This window comes from Gigantopelta aegis, unplaced genomic scaffold (genome assembly GCF_016097555.1).
Source record: "Gigantopelta aegis isolate Gae_Host unplaced genomic scaffold, Gae_host_genome ctg2102_pilon_pilon, whole genome shotgun sequence".
In the NCBI taxonomy this organism is placed as follows: Eukaryota; Metazoa; Mollusca; class Gastropoda; order Neomphalida; family Peltospiridae; genus Gigantopelta; species Gigantopelta aegis.
Window position 1 is genome coordinate 50855 of NW_024532846.1, and position 12823 is coordinate 63677.

Consider the following 12823-nt stretch of genomic DNA (forward strand, 5'->3'; position numbering starts at 1 on the left):
CAAATATAATGTTGATTCAAACAGTAATATTCAGTTTCAGTCTGTGAATTCTTTGATAGTCCCAATTCCTTCCTGTTTTCCTTCCTGTTCAATATATCTCTCATAATGTTTCCTCAACTATCAAATGTATATTGACTTCATTCTCTCTCACTCGGAACTTGTAACGTTTAGCTAATACCAGGAACACTATCATTATGATAAGAAAAATTACACTCTTAAATATAATAGTAGAGATTTTGACAGATTACATCACTTTTCACATTTAAAAGAATACTTTCCACTGATGTTAATAGCCATAAACCCAGTGCATATGCTGCAAACTACAACCCAATCATAAGACCTCTCATTTCAAGTGGAGACTGAGCTATTGTGAACTCCAAAGATGTTGAAACAATCAAAGCTAATGAAAATCCAAACAAAATTTGAGGAATGACAATAGCTTTATATGAGTTTGTATCCAAAGGAAAATGTTCTTATACAAGCTATCATAATAATATAGTAAATTAGAGTGAATAAAGAAAAAACATTCCCAAACCAATTCTCTTAAGCATACTAGGAATGTATTATAGAAACATGGATATATTATCCACTGATAGAGTAAAATGTAAACTGAATAAAGTACAAAGGTTTAGTAATTTGGTGAATACAAACCAAAAGATCAACTGCAAATTTGTTACTTGTGAATCAGATATCTCCCATCTTATTTCCACACACAACATAAGCCAACTACACAAATCAATAATGGTGATAACCGAAAAAATGTCTTGACATTCTCTACCTGTTCCTCCAAGAAAGCTCACCATATTTATCCTTACCTAAGTCTAATCTTGAAGGGTAGTCCTCCTCCCAGTAGTTAAGGCACTGCGATTTCGAGGATTTTGTTCTTCCTAGCATAGTTAAATACAGTAAGCAATCATTTTGACAGGATTGATATTATGAAATGTAGTATCTAGCCAGTGTTTGAAGAGGAATGTTACTTATTAGGACACTAGATACAGCTACTCCTGATACAAACATAGGACACAATGATAAATGTTGGATTAAACTGTTGTACAATTTGTGCAGTAATATACACTACAGGTACAGTCAGTAGTGCCAATGAATAATAGCACTTAGTTCATCTGCTGAAGATCCCACAGATTGATCAATATTGAATTGGACAATATTAGACAAAACACTAGAATAACCAATTACTTGAAAGATTAACCAGCATAAATAGTGTTATAAAACTGGAACAAGTTTAAAGATGTCTTTACAATAACAGCCAAGCCACTAAGTATCCATGATGCAAATACAAAATACACACCAGTAATGATAGTCTTATATCTACCTAATCTTTACATCAGCAAGTAGACCCAAGAGAGGGAATGACAAAAATATTAGGACAATACCCAATATTTAAGAAAATACTGTTATGTTTAACATGACTGTCAAAAGTAGCTTGCAGCAAAATTTGTCATCATTACAACATTAGCATATATTAAGGCATGCCAGAATATAAGTAACATGACACCACGAGAAGGATGGCGTTGGATCTTTCTCTTAAAACTTGACATCTCATATACTTCATCTACTCAAAGGAGATTGTATAAATTTCATAAAGACAATAGCTCAGGTGCTGTTTTCAATTTGCAACAAAACTTCTTTTAAACAATATTAGTTTAAAAACAGTCTTTCAAACTGAATGTAATATAACTTTCCTTTGTTCTATTGAATTAGTAAATATATGTATATAGGATACTTGAAAAAATATATATTATATGAATCATAATAGTACTTGAGAATCCATGAAAATAACATAGCTAGGTGTTAAATTTCAAATTGTAATGCTTCGTTAAATATACTAGAAGGTAATTGCAAATTTAGTTTTTAAATTTTTTCTTATAGTTAGTATTAGTTTCTTTTGTAAAGTAGTGGACTCATTTACACATTAGATTTTAGTAACACAGACAAAGAGCCTTAGAACTCTTTGGTATTTATGTACTAGTATTAGTCAATTTTGCTCCTGATAATTAAGTTCTATTAGTTATTTATAGCAGCAAGTATTTAGTCATTACAGTTATAGTTAATATGGTTAATATAGATAAAGTAGTTGGGCAATATAGTAATAGAAATAATTAGACAAAAACAAAAGTAGTACAGTTCCAGGTTTCCTATCATCAATGTATACATTCTTTTCAACTTTACATTTTTATTCAGATTACTCCTCCTTCCATTATTGCATATAATAGTATTTGGTTCACCATGTCAATTTGGACTATAGACTATTAAGCATACTGCTAATCGTTTAATTTATTAGCTTATACTATTACTTTGGATGACAGTGATCTGTATGTATTAAAGGTTTAAAAGGGGTTTAAAATTTCAATTATAGGTTGACTGATCAACACTACTATAAATAATTTATTGCAATGATTAATAATACATACATACAACTTACTTACATCCATTAACTATACATTTTATATATGTGTGAATATTTATAACAGTTCCAATTGTCTTTCATAAAAATATGGAAATACTTCTCATAATACAATATTTTACTTTCAAATGAAACACACTATATAAAAGGGGGGGGGGGGGTCATTGAAATAGTAACCATATACTCGAATCTTACAAGTATTAAGCATAATCCATGACAACAAGTCCTAAGTCCTTATTGACATTCCTTAGCAATATTGACAAAATGTTCCTTATGTCAAAGTGTTGGACTCAAGATCTCTAGAAAAAAGAGACAAAGTTTCTCATAATTACAGGACACATCATATCTGATAAATTTACTTAACATTCTTTGGTACATAATCGTAGAGATAACACACTGATTACTCACAATACAGTAAAATAATAATATAGAAAGATGACGGAACATAGACAGCATAAGTTATCAAGTCCATTCAAAAACATATAGTCATATGTAACGTGATCATTGATGGAGAGCTGAGTTATGTAAACTAACCTATTCAAACATTTTGTAAAATATATCATCATCAGTCCTATAGCGTGCTCAGAAGACATATTATACTATGGAGCCCAATGAGAAAATCTGAACATGAGGTCACATGCATGATTTAATATTTAATGCTTAGGGGTTTGGGATCAGTGCTAATCTTGTCCCACTGGGCTTCCAAGCCTTCCATGTTTTACAAATGTCTTCATTGACACCTGTTTATATAAACTGTGATATATGTATACACACTCACATAACACACACATATATACAACACACATACACATGTATATGTACATGGACATACTATGTATGAAATATTAACACTTTGTCTATAAATGTCTCATTAAATTAATTGAATAATGACAAATATGGTGATTATCAGTAAACAAAATAAAGAATAAATTTCATAAGACACATGACAACACTTAATAAAACACTCACTCTGCAATTTAAACAAGTTAATTAACTTATATTAGTAATATGAATTAACTGTCTTATAAAAAATCAATTATATATATCTGTTTCCAATACATCAGTATTAACATAAACTTTGTATGTTACAATGTTATTATTAGCTTTATATGTTCTCAATATAGTGTTGACTAAAAACAGTATATTCAGTTTCAGTCTGTGGACTCATTGAATAGTCCCATTTCCTTCCTGTATTCAACTTCTGGTTCAATATATCTCTCATAATGGTTCCTCAGCTATCAAATGTATATTGACTCATTCTCTCTCACTCGGAACTTGTAACGTTAGCTAATACCAGGAACACTATCATTATGATAAGAAAACCAACACTCTTAAATACATAATAGTAGATTTTGACAGATTACATCACTTTCACATTTAAAGAATACTTTCCACTGATGTTAATAGCATAACCCAGTGCATATGCTGCAAACCATAACCCAATCATAAGACCTCTCATTTCAAGTGGAGACTGAGCTATTGTAAATTCCAAAGATGTTGGAAAAATCAAAGCTAATGAAAATCCAAACAAAATTTGAGGAACAATAATAGCTTTGTATGAGTTTGTATCCAAAGGAAAATGTTCTTACAAGCTATCATAATAATAGTAAAGCATAATGAATAAAGAAAAAAACATTCCCAGACCAATTCTCTTAAGCATACTAGGAATATACTTATAGAAACATGGATATATGATCCACTGATAGAGTAAATATTGTAAACTAAATAACAAAAGGTTTAGTAATTGGTAAATACAACCAAGAGATCAACTGAAATTTTGTTACTATGTTGAATCAGATATCTCCCATCTTATTTCCCACACACAACACAAGCCAACTATACAAATCAATAATGGTGACAACCGAAAAAATGTCTTGACATTCTCTACCTGTTCCTCCAAGAAAGGTCCATCATATTTATCCTTACCCAAGTCTAATCTTGAGGGTAGTCCTTCTCCCAGTAGGTTAAGGCACTACGATTTCTAGAATATTTGTTCTTTCCTAGCATAGTTAAGTACATTAGCAATCAGTTTGAAGATTGATATTGTGAGGTGTAGTATCTAGCCAGTGTTTGAAGAGAATTTACTTATTATGACACTAGATACAGCTACTCCGATACAACATAGACACAATGATAAAACTGTTCAATTATAAACATTGAGACAATTTGTGCAGCAATATACACTACAGGTACAGTCAGTAGGTGCCAATGAATAATAGCACTTAGTTCATCTGCTGAAGATCCCACTGATTGATCAATATTGAATTGGGCAATATTAGACGAACGAACACTAGAATAAACCAATTACTAGAAGATGTAACCAGCACTCAATAGTGCTATAAAAACTGAAATAACTTTAAAGATGTCCTTACAATGACTGCTAAGCCACTAAGTATCCATGATGCAAATAAAGGTACACACCAGTAATGATAGTCTTATATTAACTGTCTTTACATCAGCAAGTAGACCAAAGAGAGGGAATGACAAAAATATTAAACAATACCCAATATTTAAGAAAATACTGTTATGTTTAACATGACTATCAAAGTAGCTTGCAGCAAAGTTTCGAATCATTACAAAATTAGCATATATTAATGCTTGCCAGAGAATAACTAACATGACACCACGAGAAGTAGGCATTGAATCTTTCTCTTAAAACTTGACATCTTTCAATACTTTATCTTATGAAGCTGACAAATATAACACAGTCAGTGTTGTTTTGAAACTGCAAGCTTCTTTTAACAATCAATACAGTTAGTTTTATTGCATTACTTATTATAAAACAACTGTTTACTCCCAAACTGAACATAAAATAAGTAAAACGTCTATTCAACAACTAAATATATGTTAGATTATAGAAAAAATAGTCCATATACATTACAATGAGTCATAAGACTATTGACAGTTAGCATATATTACTATATACTTGATTCTTGAGGAAGTGAGTATGGACTCAGTTATACACACTAGATTATAGAACATAGATTACAAAAGACAAAAAGTAACCAATTACTTGAAATGATATAACCAGAGTCTCAGAATTAAACCACAGTATTGGTCCCTTCCAAAAGGAATAGACTATTTCCATACACTTACTTTACTATATACGTACTCAAAATTCATTGAGATTGGTGTTATCACAGCAAAAACATAGCAACAATATCCTAAAAATACAGACAATATACAAATGAAAGACTGGAAAAGCGCAAGTAAGAGGTCCATCAGAAATGACAAATAGATGGCGTTGTGTTGTTAACACTACAATTAAAAGAGTCTGGTATTACAAACAGTTTAGTTTGATCAAAATCATGCTTAAATTTCAAATTACTCATACAAATGGTTTAAATTTCAATTATTGATGACAATTACAGCAATGAGTGTCAATTACAATATGATACTGAATTTGCAAGCAAAGTTTCACATACATCCAGTCAGACAAACCGATACACACAATGTTGTATATTTAACTAAATCTCAGCGATTCCAACTTATAATGGAATTCATAGGTATGGTGTACAATACATAATTACGTGTTTCAAGAATAAACTGTACACACTTCTATAGATCTTTATTAACAGTGGTTTATTACATGATATGCTTAGACAATTCAATAGATCTTTATTTTAACATGGAGTTATTACTTTGATATGCTATATACAACTTCGCTATACATCTTTATTACATAGAATTTTATTGAAGGTGAAGCTATTACACTTCTATAGATCTTCTTAACCATAGAGTTTTTTATGTACATGACATATGTTCTATAGACTTATAGACATAGATTTTTATACATAATACAACTAAATGTGATATGCTGATACACGTCTATAGACTTTATACATAGAGTTTTCTATAATGATATGTATATACACTTCTATAGATCTTTATTAACATAGAGTTGTATTAATGTGGATAGCTATATACACTTCTAAGATCTTATTAAATAGAGTTGATTACATTGATATGTTGTATTACACTTCCTATAGATCTTTTAACATAAGAGTTTATTACATATAGTTATATTACTCTTCTATAGACTTTATTAACATAGAGTTTATACATGTGAGATTGTTATATACAATTCTATAGATCTTTACTAACATAAATTTAATTTAATTACATACAGCAATTACATAAGCAATTGAATATCTTGGAAATCATACTTTCAGTTCAAAATTTATATCATCATATGTCCATCCATAATGTAAACAAATGCTTTTAATAGAATAAAGCCCCACCAAAAAGTTTGTAAATTTGTAATTTTTATGCCTACATAATATATTATACCCACAATCAAAACAAAAATTACTTTTATTCACAAAGTATATATCATATCTTGAGTTGCATTTTACCAACACACACTAGGTAGCTGTGACAAAAATCAAACGATAGCAATGTACTGCTTGCTATTGTTACTATTGTTTACAACAAGACATGGAGGACATGGAACTATACCAAATAGCAGACCTAGTAAAGGTAGTATGCTAATATCAATATGCATGCATACTGCTATTATCTTTGACAAATTTGTGGAGCAGGTGTCCAACTGTATATGGCCTATGAGTCAAAAATCATATCAAACTATTCAATGATAAATGGAAGTCAATTCTATGATGTTGATAAAAATGGGCGATTGACATTAATGATGCCTTGTGGTGCCAGAGGGCTAGTAAGACTCTGACATTGGATGGTGGTTTTATCCTAATGGTACTCAAGTGCTTCCAGGAAACTTGGTGATAACTCTGCACCAAAACCTGTGTTTTCTAATAGATCAGATGGGTCAGATAGCACTAGCTAGAAAGATGGACTATCTAAGAATGAGGGATTATATATTTGCCTTATTCCTGATGAGATGGGGTAAACCAGACATTAGTGGTTGGTGCATATACTGATTCAAACTATGGAAGTAATGGTTAGTAAAATGAACAATCTCACAATTTTGATTATTTAAACACTGTAGATGGTCCTGATGCAGATTCCTCAATGAAGTTCACATTAATTTCTGCAAAGAGATTCTGATCCTCCTGTATTTGCTCTTACCTTTAATTGTTACTGATGGACCTCCTACTGATGTCACTTGCATGATTGACCTCAATTCAATTAATTGTGATCTCTTTCGTTCAGTGTAAATGGATCAGGATCTGTTACACAGTGACAGTAACATTAAAGACGAGACAAGCTGGTACCTACCAGTGTACTGTTTCTAATGCCAGAGTTGATGCTGGTACAATTGGATAGTGTAACTGCTATGAAATAGCACTCAACACTGTTTATACAAGTTAGCTAGGAGTTGTGAATGTGTTGCAATTTTTTCAATTTTTTTCCAGTTTACAAATGCTTCTAAAAACCTGTCTGCCACAAGATAAACAAGGTCTTACTCATGTAAAACTTTCTTGGTCAAGTATATCAGAAGACAATGGATTTTGAAATATTCTATCATCTTTATGATACTCAAACTATTAAGAGTGCAGGAACTACTACTAATGACCCAATTTAATATAACATCTGGGATTATTTTTTAATCAAACCTACAAGTTCTTTATAGTAGCATATGCATGGTGATATTTGTGACACTACCTAGTGAAAGAAGCAACACTACATGTTATCATTGAGTAAGTGCTCCATTATTGTCATATAAATTTTTCTAAAATCTATATTTTTAGCTAATCCCTCTGTGTCATAACTTCACAGCTATTCCAACAAATTTTGGCATAGAATTATTGTGGATTCCACCATCTTTTTCTCCACCCATTTATGAAGTTTCATATCAATGTCATACACAGTGTGAAGGAACAACACTTCCTCTCTCAAACATAACATCAAATCCACATTACAACTTAACAAACATTAATCCTGGTAGTTACTGCAACATTACTATATATGGTCTGTATGGTAAATGATAGTGTAAACCTTACTTCTAAAAATATGAATACTCCCTTCAATTGGTAAATTACTATATCATAATAACTCTATACATATTCAATTATATTATTTTATTGCAGCACCTACCTCATCTGTCAGTAATGTTACATTGTCATCGATAGAGGCAAGATCAATGAGAGTATCGTGGCATGACGTCCCTTGCTCAGGACAGAATGGGCTCATCACTGGTTACTTGCTCCAATATCAAAAACTCAACATATAGTGAGACTGTTAACATCACGGGGAGAAGAAAAAGAGAGTTTATACTTACACAACTCACACCTTATACTAACTATACAATAAATAACAGCATACAATGATGGTGGGACTGGACCAGCAAGTAATGAAGTAATGCAGCAGACAATTGAATCAGGTACATTTCAGTTAAAAATGACTCATTAATTTATTGAAAATAAACAGAGCCTGGGGTAGTAACTGGTCTTATGCCAAATGTATACAAGTGTATCTACTATTGCTATACATGGAGTAGAACCACAGAAACCAATGGCATCATTTACAACATATGAGATATACTACAAAAACATCTTAATGGCCTTCCAAATATATAAATACCAACAAAACCCAGTACATCATAGAGGACTTATTGCCTCATACTAAACTATACCATTGGAGTGAGAGCATATAACTTAACAAGCCCAGGAGAAGGAGCAATATATCTACTACTACCAGTAACATACGTAGAACCAATCTTTAATAACCACATTTAAATTATGTCTTTTGATGATAGCCAACTGTATCTTACTTCTTTGTTGCCAAGTTAAATGACACTGCAGTACAAGTTATATGGCAACCCATTAATATTTCAGGCACAAATCATTCCTACATTATCTATTACTCAAATCAAAATGGTACATGCTGGACTTCTTTTTCAGCATCTACTAGCAACATTGTCATTAATGGACTAGATTCTGTTCTTAAAGTATAAGTTTAGAATAGCAATGACTATATTACTCTGTGGAATGGAGTATGAAGGAGAAAGAGTAGATGCTACTTTAATAGGTACATTTGTCAATAATGCCTTACTTATATCAATATTAATACTGAAAATTGTTTAGGACAAATGTCCACAACCAGAAATTATTAGTGTTTGTTGTTTCAGAGCAAGTACCACAAACAACAATTAGCCAAACCTCATCAGCATTGTCAATTGATGATATATTAATGTTTGCACTAGCTGGTACATGGGTATAAGTCTTATTATTATAGCAGTATTAATACTGGTCATATGTGTCTTGGTAAAGAAGAAGAAATCAAAGTATGTCAATCAAAAACTACTTTGTCTTGTTTTGTGAATTTAAAATTACTATGATATTTTTTGGTTATTCTATTTATGTAGCAATAATATTTCACATCGTTTTCCTGCTGAAGAATTCAATTTAAAACTACCTGAAGATACTAGCAATAAACAGGAAGTATATTATGTGTCTATTCCTGATATCAAAACCAAAATAGAAAATGAGCGCTTTTAATGACATTATTGACGAACAAGAATATACTACCATGCAATAACTTGAGTGTTACTATTAATAGATTAGTTAGTATTATAAATAGAACTGTTAATGACTTAGTGACTGAGTGCTACTATTAATAGATTACTTCATATGATGATGTATATGTTCTATTATAATACAACAATTGATTGAGTATTACTATAAATAGATTGTAAATTTATATATTATATATTCTATAAACAAAGTGTCTATGGTAGCCATTAATGAAAGGCTATATATTAATGCAAAAACAATATAGTTAGGTTCTGAAGTTCAGGGTTAGAGTCGGAAGATTATGTATAAATTCAACTTATTAGAGTAAGGTATTCTAAGCTGACCCAGACTACCTAGACAGTGTCAGCTCAATAAAAATGCAGCTGAAAAGTAGGACACTAACACCATGGATTTTGGGGATCTCCCAAAAAAGGGTTGACCTAGTTGAAATCCAATATGTGTCTCAGTGTTAAGATTAAAAATAATCAAGATATCAAGTGATTGGTAAGTATTAATGCACTGTTCAGCAGATAGTTTATTCTGTTCAAACAAGGTAATGTCAGTATTCCCACAACTTACTGAGTTCCCAGGCAGTATGTATCTTGAATGAATTCTCCAGATACATAAACAGAAAGGAAAACATGAACATTTAAAGTAAATATAATGTTGGATTGTTACTATTAATATTATTAGTATACGGAGGTTTACGTACTCTATAAATACAACTATTTTGTGATGACGTATTATACTATTGCATCAAGGTCTGTAAAACACATGGTTTAAACTTAAGTGCTTTAAAACAGTTGATATCAGCGTAATTCTGATTGATTAGTAGAGCAATAAGAGAGACAACAGACAGATCTATCAAGATACAACAAGAACAAGATGGCTGTGAGAGTCCCCATTTTTGAAGGAAACAATGAAGTTGGAGTATTTTCCACGTTAACTAATACTTATTGTTTAGTAGCCATTGGTGGCTCTCAAACTTTTACAGGTAAGATAAGAGATATTTATGCTCGTACATTTAGTATTAATTGATAGTGTTTTTGAAGGAGAATTAGCAGAAGCAATACTGTTGTTCATGCATCCATTGCAGGATGTCGAATTGTTGGACGTCTTTGTGTTGGGTAAGATCACTAGATATCTCTACTATAGGACATGTAGAGATGGATTAATTACCCTTATATATGATTATATGACGTGTATAGTTATCTCTGATGTGTCTGATTTAACTGAAGAATGGGAGTAATAACTATTGGTTTCATTAATGAAGCAAATTTATCAATGAAGCTAGAATGACAAATAAAAGATGTACAATAATAACAATTACATATTGAACTTAATAACAAGAGTAGACCTTTCACTATACTCAGCTGTGTTAATCTAATTTAAGTTAATTTAGATTATTTATTTAACTCTTTATTATTTAGGTAATCGTCATGGTCTACTTGTTCCTAATAAACAAACAGATCAGGTATACTATACCAATATTAACCCTTAATAGTAATGATAGTAGATGTATTATATTGTCTTTAGGAATTACAACATTTACGTAATGCTCTACCTAATGAAGTCAAGTACAAAGAGTAGAAGAAGATTATCTGCTTTGGGTAATGTAATATCATGTAATGATTATGTGGCTTTAGTACATCCTGATCTTGATAGAGTAAGTAATGGATAGTGTGATGGATGGACTGATAAATGGACATTAGTTTATTTATATGATATCATACGAGATCACCTTATCCTCTTTTTTTTATAGGAGACAGAGGAAATATGGCAGATACTCTAAAGTGGAGGTGTTTCCGTCAGACTGTAGCAGGCAATGTGTTAGTAGGAACATACTGTAGCTTAGCAATAGAGGAGGACTGGTGTGTACCATTAACGCATCAAAGCCAATATTACATGTACCGCTAACCACTAATATACATGTACATATACCCACATATATTATATGTACAGTAAGCACTATGTATTATATATACATGTACATATACCACTAACCACTACATTATTACATGTACACCTTGTCAATACCATTATATGTACATGTACTAGTTATATTGGTCCCATGCTATGCTGTGTAATTAGGTTCATCCAAAGACCAAGATTCAAGATCAGGATGATTTATCATCACTTCTTCAAGTCCCACTAGTTGTAAGTATCCCTCTAGTATTAGTACAATTATAAAAGCTGTGACCACACCCAAACTCCCCCCTATTCTAATTAATACATACTATTTGAATTGTTTATATTTACAAAAAGTAGCATTTGTTTATGCATCATCAATGTTGTCATAGTACTATCCTATGTACTGTACGTACTTTTATCTCTATCTTTCTATATAGGCTGTACTATAAATCGTGGGCAGTGATGTTATAGTTCTGGTATGGTATGGTAGTAATGATTGGAGTGCATTTTGGGTCTAGATACTACAAGTACTGAACTATCAGTAATAGAAAGTGTCTTTAAACTTGGTGACCACAGCCGTCAGCCCCATTGTCTCCGACATGATAGAATCTTTAGTTGATACGTGAGTAGTACCAGTATATGGTAGTTTTAATACTATAACTAGTATATGTAATTATATTGAATAGCACTTGTTCCCTCTGTAGGGAACACAGTCCTGCAAAAAGAATATGGCTATTATGATATTGTCATAACTGGTTGTTTTATTTTATAGGGTAGCTTAGCAGTGATGTATCATTATCATTAACAATCAAGTGTTTTTTCTTCTTCTTTCCATCTGTACTTACCAGATGTTCACATCTATTTAATTTTCTCAGACATTCTGATCAATTTTTGTTGGATTTCTTTGTTCTAAAATAAATTATTTATATTGTACAAATGGTTTAGTCTTTGGTAAAAAACTGTTTCCATAAATTTTTAAATGTTAATCTTTTTTCTATGAAGTTTCAGATTTTCATAGACTGTATTCAGTCAAAGTAATCTTCAATATCAATATCAGGAT

The 12823-nt window shown here is 31.3% G+C and overlaps 1 pseudogene; it reads left to right on the forward strand.

Annotated features, from left to right (window-relative positions):
• Positions 1–10737: 10737 nt before the first annotated feature.
• On the forward strand, positions 10738–12801 carry LOC121391324 (annotated as a pseudogene).
• Positions 12802–12823: the final 22 nt, after the last annotated feature.